This window comes from Chiloscyllium plagiosum, unplaced genomic scaffold (genome assembly GCF_037043375.1).
Source record: "Chiloscyllium plagiosum isolate Xiang-an unplaced genomic scaffold, Cpla_swu_hap1 HiC_scaffold_20, whole genome shotgun sequence".
In the NCBI taxonomy this organism is placed as follows: Eukaryota; Metazoa; Chordata; class Chondrichthyes; order Orectolobiformes; family Hemiscylliidae; genus Chiloscyllium; species Chiloscyllium plagiosum.
The window spans coordinates 59,815,804-59,828,425 of record NW_028270158.1 but is presented as its reverse complement, the minus strand read 5'-3'; positions in this window follow the sequence as shown (position 1 = coordinate 59,828,425).

Sequence of the window (12,622 nt, the reverse complement as noted above, 5' to 3'; positions counted from 1 at the left end):
TCACCAGGACCGCTACCAGGATCGACAAGGGTGGGAACAGGAATGTCCCCGCAGTGGAGGACATACCACTCAATATGTCCCACCAATGATGAGCTGACTCCACGTCCACTACACGGGCAGTATGTACTACCTCCTGTCCATGTATAAAGGTAGACACCGTAACCTTGGTGACATTGGTTTGATGCTTTCGTAATATCTGCTTAAGCTCCTCGGATCGGTCCAATGCTCGCTTAAACCGATCCAGGGAAATGTTCCAAGGATTCATCAGCACTTTCCACTGCACCTTGGTAAAGTGGCGAGCACTGCTATAAGTGGTCAACAGATAGGTCTGATTCTGCCAGTGCCACTGATAGACATTTGAGAGGCATCCCGAGAACGGTGCTGAGGGAAGCATAGGATGTGGATTATTGGTAGCCACACAGAGCGTGTGTGGCCCAATCTGCCACATCATGTCCCTTGGAGTTTCAACAGTCCATTCGCACAGGGCCGTTCCCTTAGTCAAGCAAGGGTCCCGATACCTGTCCATCAGTAGGCAAGTTTTCCCCTGATCAGTCTGTTCACAAGCGGACAGATCATAGGTAATATTGGTATCTGGGCTAAACCACTGTCCCCTTGTCTTCAGAAAATAATATCCAGAAGATATAATCACTGGTAATACATAATATCGACAGACCGTAACAGTGTGGGTTACATTCATGGTAACAAAGTATCCGTTACACATAGTTGCGTTACACCATGTTCGTTCTGGATGGGTTATCATCCACAATTTCTCAGATACATTCCATATTCCCCTCCACGCCTGTACATTGGGGGATGTTACCACACGCAAAAAGCGTTCTTTCTGTATTTGAGCATGCAACATTTGAATATGACAGGCAGTCCAATTTAACTGAGCCGTAATGTTCTCAAACAGTTCCTGAGTGGCACCCCAGACATCCAGTTCCCATTGCAGAGATCGTATCATTACTTCAGCTGTCTCTCCTTGAGTCATCATTACGGATGGCATCCACCTTCCAATAGTATGTAGTCCTTGTGAGGTGGCCTGTCCCGTGTTAGATAATTTAGTACGGGTTACCTCAGAGTCAATGGCATTCGAGATACCCATAACAGTTCCTGCGCCTCCCAGCAGGGTGTCGTACCACGCTCGTCGCCGCCTCTTGGTATGACACTCGGGTATGAGGGGCAACTGTACCCGCCAATGAACATCAGTGTGCAGTACCACCCGGGCCATCTGTTGACAAGTTGACATAATAGGGGCCAACTGTGTTCGATGCGACCGCACGCCCCCCGTGGCACCCCTCTTCGGTGCTGGCCCGCCCCGCGTGGGGTTTAATAACGCCTCAGACGGGGCGTTCGTCGAGGGCAGTACCATTATTAACCACATGAATCGATGACGATTCCGAATATCGGTGGCATTGCGCAGCCACAGATCTTCCCCCCGAGCTGTGACGCTCCAATGAGTCCCCGTTGTCCCGCATGTCTGGGTGCGTCGGTCCCACAAACACGTCTTGACTTGGGCATTCACCACCAGGGTGCAATTAGGCGGTATGAACGATATGTCATATTTTTCCCCATCCCGGCGCATGTAGCACTGTGCACACGTGTACAATTGACAGTCGCTGGTGAGAGTCAGAACAACGCACTGCTGACCGGGTTCACATGTAAAATTGTCCTGCGTCCGTCGCTGGCTACTGGCCTCCCACCGCACCTCATGGCGGGCGACCGGTACCAGCGTCCAGGCCGTGATACCGATGCCCTGGAGTGGCCATCCGATCGCGAACATCGCCAATAGGAGTCGCAATCCCCATGACCACCCCATGTTCAAGGCGGAGGGCCAGCCTGCGGGTGCATAGCAATTACAACATTATTTAGGTCTCACGTAAGTAGCACTGGTTCGCCGGGACGTTTGCCCAGGTCGGGTCCCCGGGGTACATAATGGTGACCAGACTGTCCTTCCCCTGTGCTATGATTTCGGCCGGCCTGGGGGGGCCGGTCGTCTGGCGCACCCATACCTTGGCCCCCTTAGTGTCAGTAGACCCAAATCCCCCCGTCCCACGCTCAGTAACCGTAACGGGAGCTCCCGTCTCTTCCACCGTTGTAAGGTTACATGGCTTAATGACCAATTGCGCTATTCTGTCCCCCTTCTGTATCACGTAAGGTTCAGCAGTGATGTTGACCAGGACCACCCCCAACTCCCCTTGGTAGTCCGCGTCAATTACGCCTGCCATCACATCAATCCCCTTTAGTGACAGTCCCGACCGCGGGAGGATATGCCCACAGGTTCCAGGGGGACAAATCAATCCTAATCCGGTCTTAATCACCGTAGGTTTCTGTTGGATCAAAGTCTGGGCAGTTAGTGCTCGTAGGTCCAGTCCAGCCGAAGCTGGCGTGGCCCTTACAGGAATATCAGCTTCCTCAGCGAATTTCCACATTTTAATAGGCTGAGTCTTTGGGGTATCACATACTCGTATCATCCTATTCAAGGGTGTTACCCCATTTCCTAATGGGCGGTTAATAATTTGTTTCACCACCCGAATTAGTTGCTTCTTCCAACCTGTTAAGTCATTGCAACCTCCTGCTTTTCGTAGTGAGGACTTCAGAAGCCCATTCATTCGTTCTATAAGTCCCGCAGCTTGTGGGTGATAGGGTACATGATAAACCCATTCCACGTGGTTATCGTGACACCACTGCTTTACCACCCTTCCTGTGAAATGGGAGCCATTGTCACTCTGGACCTGTATGGGCAATCCATAAAATTGTTCAATCAAATCTAAACATCGCAAGGTAGCCTGTTGATTGTTGTGACGACAGGGATGGGCTACCAAAACCCCAGACATAGTGTCCACAGCTGTACATATGTGGTTACATCCTTGTGAGGAGGGTAAGGGACCCACAAAATCCATTTGCCAGCTCTGTCCCGGACCATCCCCCCGATGGATATGTCCCATCATGTGTTGGGGCACTCCCTGCCGCTGATGTTGACACTGCTCACACTGGTTTACTGCAGTCTTAACATCATCTACCATAAGATCTATTCCTCGGTCTCGAGCCCATTGCAAGGTTCCTTGCACTCCCCAGTGCCCAGCCTTAAGGTGTGCCCATCTAGCTAGGTCCACTGAGGTGCCCCTTTGCACAATCATGGTTCGGACGATACCATCCACATATCGGTTATGTAGAGCTTCCACATCATTTCGAGATGTATGGGCATCTACGTGGGTGATGTATATGACCAGGTATTGAGCTTTCTCCCATATATCTTCCCATAACTGTTTACTCCATACTTCCCTATTCTGGATCATCCACTGATTGGCCTGCCAAGTTGGCATCCATTGTGTCATGCCGTTAACCACTGACCACGAGTCAGAGAACAAACAAACTCCCATGACCCCTGCTTGCATGACTACCATATGCACTGCTTTTAATTCTGCCCACTGACTACTTTTTCCCTCCCCTAATTCTTCTAGGGTAGTGCCTTGTTTTGGGTTAAAGGCGGCAGCTTTCCATCTACGCTGTCCCGCTTTCCATTGGGCTGACCCATCTACGAACCAAGCCGTGGCTTGTTCATCCGGGGTCAGTTCATCATACCGTTTTCCCATCTTAACGGGTGATTCCTTGTATTCAATCACCTCAAACCGTTTTTCCCCTTCCTCAGGGGCCTCCGCCACTTGCTCATGTAGGACTGACACTCCTTTCTGTCCAGTCCGCACTCTCTCCGACACATACCATTTCCATTTAATGATGCTGCTCTCTTGGGCAGTTCCTATTCGGTGGGTAGTGGGGTCACTAAGTACCCACGGAAGAATAGGGATAGCTGTTCTCATGATCACTTCATGTCCAATGGTCAGGGCTTCGGTTTCCACCAAGCCCCAGTAGCATGCTAATAACTGTTTCTCAAAGGGGGTATACCGTTCCCCTGCCGGGGGTAATTTTCGGGACCAAAATCCCAATGGCTTACGGGTTCTTCCCTGTTTTTGCCATAAGCTCCAATTGGCATAATCCCCCTGTGCTGAGACTTGCAGCTCTACAGGTCCTGACTGTATCTTTCCCAAGGATACAGCTTGCTGTATCGCTTGGTTGGCCATTTCAAATGCAGTTTGATGGACCTCCGTCCATTCGAACGCTGCCTTTTCCCTCGTAACTCGATACAAAGGTTTTAAAATTTGTCCTAAATGGGGAATATGCTGTCTCCAGAATCCGAATAACCCAATAAATTGCTGCACGTCCTTCTGGGTGTGAGGGACGGCAAAGACCTGAATCTTATTTTTAGCTTTCGCAGTGATTTCCCTTTCCCCCTTGTTCCACACGATTCCTAAGAATTTTACCGTTTGTGAGGGACCCTGGATTTTGGCTGGGTTGATCTCCCACCCATATCCTCGCATATGTTGAACCAGTTGGTCCAGCAATTCCTGAACCTGCTTCTGACTTGTCCCCTGTATCATCATATCGTCAATATAGTGCGAGATCATCACTTCGTCAGGCACTTTAAAGGCAGCCAAGTGTTCTGCAACTATCCGGTGGCAGATAGTAGGGCTATGCAGATATCCTTGGGGCAATCGCGTGAACGTGAATTGTCTACCCTCCCAAGTGAATGCGAACTGTTCCTGCCTATCTTCGGGAATAGGAATTGTGAAGAAGGCATTAGCCAAATCAATTACTCCGTACCACACCTCTGGATGATGTTGGATTCGTCCTATAATAGTGACGGCATCCGGGACCGCTGCCGTCAAGGCCGGAGTGTGACGGTTTAGTTGCCGATAATCTACCGTCATCCGCCATGACCCATCGGCTTTATGTACGGGCCATAAGGGGTTATTCCACGCCGTGGTGCATGTCCTAAGCACTCCCGCTTCCAAATAATCCTTAATTGTGGCGGATATTTCTTTATGTCCGCCGGGAATCCTATACTGTCTAAGACTTATTACGCGATCGGCGATCGGGATGGGGAAGGGGTCCATTTTAACGTTTCCCACTAACACCGTCCTACAGCGCAAAGCCATTTTCGTGATTCCAAATTCAAACTTCCCTTGTTGGAGGTGAAGTGTTAAACCGGCCAGAATGTCCATTCCCAGGATCCATTCTCTAACCGGTGTAATGATAATTGAATAAGTTTTAATGGGCATTGTACCTATCTTTAGGGGCAATTGTACTGTTTTTCCTTCAATCAGATTACCTCCCAGCCCAACCAGCGTGACTGGGGTTCCTTTAAACTTATGGGGCGTCCCATAGATTAAGGTGGCCTCCGCCCCTGTGTCCACTAGAGCCATAACGGTTTGGACGGATTTGCGCCAATAGATAGTCAATGATACATGAGGTCGAATGTCGTCTGCTGACCATTGGCTCGTTCGTGGGCAAACCCTTGGGGCTTGGCCCGATTCCTATTGTTCCTCCCATTCATCTTCCCCAGACAGCACTGGGTAAAGACGTTTGCCTCGCCCTTCTTTGTTCTTGCCTTTCTTACTAGGTTTCCGGCCACGCCTATCCACTTTATAACACTCTCGGAGGGGAGGCCGTACCTCCTCCTCCTCCTCGTCCTCCGAGGATTCCCACCGCTGGGAAGTGGAAGTTCTACCCCTTCGAGGCTCATTAACAACCGGACCCCGTGTCTGACATTTTTGTGTTAGTAATTCCACTAGGTCTTCCATAGTGGGTCGGGACTCCGTCTCTACCCGGGACACCTTCAGTCCCTTTCGTCTGCATAAGTCTTTTAATTCCGGTGTAGGTAGGCCATCAATCTCCGATGCTGGGACCTGCGCCCGTATCAAAGCTTGCCACAAAGCACGCCGTGAGGGGCCTTGGTTACTTCCTTGATTAGGGTTTACTTTTCCCCCTGCCCGAGCCTCAGGGCGACGCCCCTCCGTGCCCCCCTGAGAAGCACGGGTTGTGGGTCCCCAATCCCCCAAACCACCCATCTCCCTCATCATACTACGGGCATCTCCTAGGGTTTCTCCCCGTCCACTCAACATTATGGTTAATAACAGTGGTTTATAATGGGGGGGGCAGTCTTCACTAGGTGGTCTCTAGTCTGTCTACTAACATTTGTGTTATCTACCTCGTCCAGCACTCCCAGCAACAGGGCATCCCGCACACACAAACGGGTTAGCCTCTGAACCCCTTCCTTAATTGTTGTCCAAGTTCCTTCCAAGGGGGGCCAATCGGACGGGAAGGGATACTGTTCGGCCACTGCCCTGGCATACATCCCAAATAAGGTCCCCATACTGCGATCTATTACCATATCCTTGGCTTGTCTGCGGTACCCCAGGTCTATGGCAGCATCCTTTGCTAATCCACCAAGCTTGGGAGCATCCTGATAGTCTACCTGCACTTGTTGCCCCCCTTCCTCGAGGAGCCGAATTAGCCATAGCTCTAACGGCTCCCCAGGATTACGTCGGGTTTTCTGGGTGATAAACAGCACCTCATCGGTAGTGAAGTCTTCCGTTAATTCAGAGAATTCTGCAGGAGGCTGAGCCCGCGGTAATTCATGCATAATTGCCTCCCCTTGTTCATTCCGTATAGGGTTTCCTTCCTCATCTAACATTACCTCCCGTTGCACTGGGAGACGTCTCTGAACCTGCTTTCTCCTAACCACTGGTTTAGCTTGGAGTACGGGTGGGTCCTCTTCGTACTGATCATCTGAATCTCCCCAAATGTTCCCATCCCAATGATCGATATCCCACCGATCCCCGTTATTTAACTGGGCTACAAACGCCCGTACTTGTACTGGGTCCGGGGTTCGAGGGACCTTCCTTTTCTCTTTCCGTTTCTTAGCAGACAGATACATAATAGTTCGTCCTGCTAGTTCAGTTAATGCTGTCAATTCAGCTTTTAACTTCATAATTTCCTGCCTCAACATAGAGGCATCTCCCGAACTGAGTCCCTGCTCATGTTTCAGGAGGGCTAATTCTGCTTCAGCTTTTTGGCGCTTGTCTGACTGTTGTCTACAAGCCGCCGCACAGGCCCACATCCTCCGCTGTACCCCAGGCAAGGGGTTCTTCGGCAGGACTGGGATCCTCTCAAGGGTGGACAGCAGCGACCCTGGGGTTCCTACGCCCTCGGCCTCCCAGTTCTCCGGTCGCCCCCCACCATTTCTCAAACAAACTGCCACGCCATGCCACGGTCCATGCCATCCCGGGACGGTCGGGACCTCCACAGTTTGTTCCTCTGGTTTCTTAGCCTTTTTCCAAAACATTGTTCTGTATCAAAATCTTTCCTCAATTGCGATTGATCCTGCCGACTACGCCAAAATGTTTTAAAAAATTCTCAAGGTCAAGGACCAGGCTCGCAGGAAAGTAGTCTGACACAGAACAAACAGCCAAGAGGCGAGTCTGCTAGAATATAAGTGTTTTATTCCCCGCAGCGTCGCCACAACCAGGTCTCGTACTTACAACGGGTCTGGTTTATACTCACTCTACGTGTTACCGGAACTGGGAGCCGTCAGTTCTCGTAGAGCGGTTGCCAACAACCCACGCTCGGCGGTTAAACGCAACCCCGGAGCAGACTCTACTGAACTGGAGACTTTTCCAGCTGATATACTCTTTTCGAGATCTAAACATTCATGTGAACAGCAGAGCAAGGCTGAAAAACACATTCCATTCTGGTCACATACAGATAAGAAGATTCACACGGGAAGGTGTGTAATAAGATTCACACGGGACTAAGCGACACCTTCCATTTTCGGTTAGATTCACACATGTATTGGGACACAATTTTAACCCTTTCACCACAGCTGTTAGTATTTCTGGTGTCTAGGCGGCTCCCTTGGTTGCATGGTTTATGGGGCCATTTTAGAGGCAGATATTAATCAACCACATAACGGACCTGGAGTCACATGTTGGCCAGACCTGGCGACAGGTGAAGAATTTCCTTCCCTTAAAGAGCATTAATGAACCAGATAGACCTTTAATAGTGACGGACAAGGATTTCACAATCACCAGTTGACCAGATTTTAATTCCAAACTAGAAATTAAATTCAAGCTTCACTGTGGGTGGATTTGAACCAGTGTCAGCAGAACACTGGATTGTCTCTCTGGATTCGTAATGTCAATGTGTCCAATGCCAATGCCATTACATTATCACCTAAACAACATGCTACATATTGTCTGTGCTGTTCAATAATTATGAAAAGTTGTAAAATATATATTTTAGTCCCAGCCTGATTCTGACAAGTTGAGTGTCAGTGGACAAATGCATGGCAGATGGAGCACAATGTGGATAAATGTGAAGTTATCCACTTTGGGAGAAAACATCGGCAGGCAGATTATCTGAATGGCAACAGATTGGGAAAGGAGGGAGGTACAGTACCTGGGTACACCTTGTACATCAGTCAGAGAAAGCAACAATCAAGCATCGAAGGCGGCAAATGGGATACTGGCCTTCATAGCGAGAGGATTTAGGCACAGGAAAGGCATGTCTTGCTGCAATTGTACAGGATGTAGCTAAGTGCTGGAAAAGCACAGCCAGTCAGGCAGCACCCAAGGAGCAGGTAAGGCCACACCAAGAATACTTTGTGCAGTGTTGCTCTCCTTATGAGGAAGGATGTTCTGGCTATGGAGGGAGTGCAATGAATACTCAGCAGGCTGATTCCTTGGATGGCAGTTCTGACATACGAGAGAGACTGGATTGGTTGGACAATATTCACTAGATTTTAGAAGGGAACCTTACAGAAACATAAAAATTCTAACAGGACGAGACAGGGCAAACAGAGTAAGGGCATACCTGAAGGACTGGGGAGTTCAGAACAGGGGTGGGAGCACACTGTAAAGGATACAGGATAGGGCATTTAATACTGAGAGGAGGAGAAATTTCTTCACCTGCTCCTGGAATTCTCTGCCACAGAGAGCAGTTGAGGCAAAAAAATACCATGCTTTCAAGGGGAAGGAGTTAGATATGATCCTCAGGGCGAAGGGGGTCGAAGTCTATGGGGAGAAAAGCAGGATCAGGGGACTGTGTTGGATGATTAGCCATGACCATGTTGAATGGCACAGCAGGGTCAAAGGGCTGAATGGCCTATGCCTGCTCCTATTTTCTATGTTTCTATTATTCATTTTTAAATAGCAATCACTTCATAAAGTGTCAATTTTACAAAAATACCCGTAAGCATGTTGCTAAAGGTCTACCTTGTTTACCCAAATGTTGCCACAAACCCAAGTAAGAACTTACACCTTATTTTCAAATTTTACTTCTCTCACATTCTGGATGTTAAACTTAAAAGTAAAGAGGGGGTGATTTCCAGTCTGTAGGAAGTGAATCATAAATTAGTGACCCATTTCAAATATGTTCTGCTACTCCCAAATGTTAAATATTTACTCTTTCTGGAAACATTGTGAAGAAGCAGCACACAGCACAATTCTAATTTCGGACCTTATTGAATGCTTGCTGATAATTGCTCTGAGTGACAATATAGTTGTTGTTGCATTGCCATAGCCTTACCAGACCATAGGGGCTGCTTTCTCATTAGAGAGAAGCGGCTGGTGGTGACTTAACCTGTGGGCCACCAGACCTCAGGCAAGAGAAGAGGGTGAGAAGGAGAGTCCATCATCGTAACCTCAAACCGGTGATTGGAATTGAACCCACGCTGTTGGCATCACACTGCTCTGCAAACCAACCAGCCAGCCAACTGAGCTAAACCAATTCCCCAGCAATATAGCATGGTAACAGGAGTTAACTTGTAATTTTCAAATCAAAATGCAAGAAAAAATACATCCTGCAAAATTGGACCTAAAACTGCTGCCAGTGTCAGTTGTGGGAATTCAAAACACAGTCATCTCAACACAACATTATAAATGATTCTCGAACTTAAAGTTATCCAAAACTGAACCTTATATAAAAAGCAAAACTTTTGTAAAGGCTAGAAAATTATTTTTAAAAGTGCCAAAACGTTAGGACACACTCCTTATTAATGTTTGCAGAAGGAACATGTATTGCTTATGTACTATTCAACAGCAATCCATTTATTACGTGAACTGACATTTCTTAAACCATTCAGAATAGATTTTGTTTTCCTTCCCATTAATTAGTATTTATCAACCATTTCACTAGTCAGTTTGTAGTAAGCCTTTGAAGTGATCGGTAGGAATATCATTAGCTTTTCGCCAAATAAAAGTAGTGAGAGCCACATGAAGAGATTGTCGATACTTCGAATTAATCTGTTGCTGCTTTTCTGGATTCAACTGCAGTCAGTCCTGAGAATCTGGCAATTTATAAAAGTGGACAGTGAAGGGTTATAAAGAGGCTGAACAGGCTGGGACTTTTTCACTGGACTGTAGGAGGTTGAGGGGTGACCTTATCAAAGTTTATAAAAGGTGAATGACAATTTTTCCTCTGGTGAGGGGAAGGGATGTTCAACATGAAGTGGCATTTTCTTAAGGTGAGAGGAGAAAGATTTAAAAAGGACATGAGGGGCATTTTTTAAAAAAAAGTGTGGTTTATGTGTGAAATAAACCTCCGGAGAAAGTGGGGATGCAGATACATTTAGAAGACATTTGGATAAGTTAATGAAGGATATGGACCAAACGCAGGCAGATGGGACTAGTTTGGTTTGAGAACATGGTCAGCATGGATTGGTTGGACTGAAGGGTCTGTGCTGTATGACTCTAAATAAGAGGAGCAAAGCAAACACATACATGCTAGTATTATTACAAACATCACACCTGAAATGTTGCCGCTTACACAGATGCTCTAAGCTGGCCTAATACAATTTATATATATTTGGATTTCTGAATATTGCATGGACTGTTCCTATTAGGTCACGCGGTTTAAGTGTCAGTGCTACATATTTTCCAGAACTTAGTAAAATGGCACAAGTTAAAGCAGCATAATACTCAATTTTTTTTAAACTTTTAATCATCATGGAACTCTCTTAATATATTTGCTCATTATAATCCATATCAATAAAACAGGGGACCATAAGGGATGAGAATGAAACCAAAGAACTGCACACAAGTTTCTCCATGGACAGGTATTCACAGTATAAATGGAAATGAATTGTTATATAAAGCACAAGACTGACTTATCTCAGGTAAAACAGCCAACTTTGAGTTTGAATTTTAATGGGCATTTAGTGGAGGGAGTCTAGAAAACACGCAAATTTGATATTACCAAAACCACAATATGATACCAAGCTGATGCTGCAGTTCACACTAAGAAAGGTTACAGCAAGAATACAAGATGCTGTCAAGCTTGAAGAATGGGCAGGTAAATGACAATGGATATAAATCATGTTAGAAGGATTAAGGATAACTTAATAGCCATAATAGACTTGATAGTCTACTATGAATAATTAATATTGAAAATCCTTAGACAATGAGATTTTACATGGGATAGATGAACAAAGGGATGAGATAAACAGACACACAAATATAGCAAGCAGGTTAACACAGTCATGAACAAATGTAAATGTAGCAAGTTCATTTCTAAGGAACATAGGTAAAAGCAAAGAAGTCATGAGGAGCAGACAGGGAAAGTGGGTTGAGACCATGATCAGATCAGGACTGATCTAACTGATTGGCACAGCAGGTTCAAGGGCTTGACCAAACCCAGCTCCCCAGACCCACATCCGATGTGTGTAGGTCAGACCATATCTGGAGTTACGTGCAATGCTGCTCTTCACATTTCAAAATGGATAAAGTGCCACTAGAGAAAGTTAGAAAAAAAATGATGATAAGGTGAATAGGTAAGGACTTTCCCCAGGGATGGAGAATCCAAAACCAGATGACACAGGGTTAAGGTGAGAGGGGAAATATTTAGAAGGGTTCTAAAGGGCTGGAGGTTGGTACAATTACAACATGTAAAGGCACCTGGATGGGTTCATGAATAGGAAGGGTTTAGAGGGATATAGGCCCTATGCTGGAAAATGGAACTAGATTGGGTTGGGATATCTGGTCAGCATGGATGGGTTCGACTGAAGGGTCCATTTCTGTGCTGTACTTCTCTATGACTGTGACTCGATAACAACAGGATTGAGAAGTTTGACCTATTACAAAAGACTGAACAATAGAAGGAGAAAAATGTGCACTTATGTTGATCTTTAAAGTTATTTCATTTCCATTTCCACTTATGAGAAAGACCCGAACTCAAGATCATAGATCCAAGACAACCTCTCCTAAATCCAACGAGGAATTCAAAGAAAAAAAAACTTCAGAGTAAGGGGAACGCGAGATACATGGAACAGCATCAACAAGAGGAAACTGGAGAAGCTCCCGAAAGCGGAAGGATCATGGGATACTGACAGCAAGATCAAATTGGCTAAGAGGGTAATTATGTGAAGCACAACAACAGGCAGAGAGCAGTTTCAATTGGATGACCTGTTTCTGAGTTGTACATAATACAGGATTAAAACTTACTGTTGTGACTTTGGCAACTGTAATGGACAAACTTAAGTAAGGAATAGGAGGGCCGCTCAGGTCTACCTGCACATTAAAGCATGGAATTAAACAACTGGGTGCAGCTCTCTTAGGGGTGAGCGTATAATTACAATTTTATAATGCTAATTTCCATGATCGAATGTACCTTTATTCATTTATAATGCAGTGTTTATCATGCACAGATTGCTTGGTGGCTTGACCTCAGAACATTTAATCATCTTTCCTGAAAATGATCCCAACTGAAGCCAGGCCAAACTGAATTC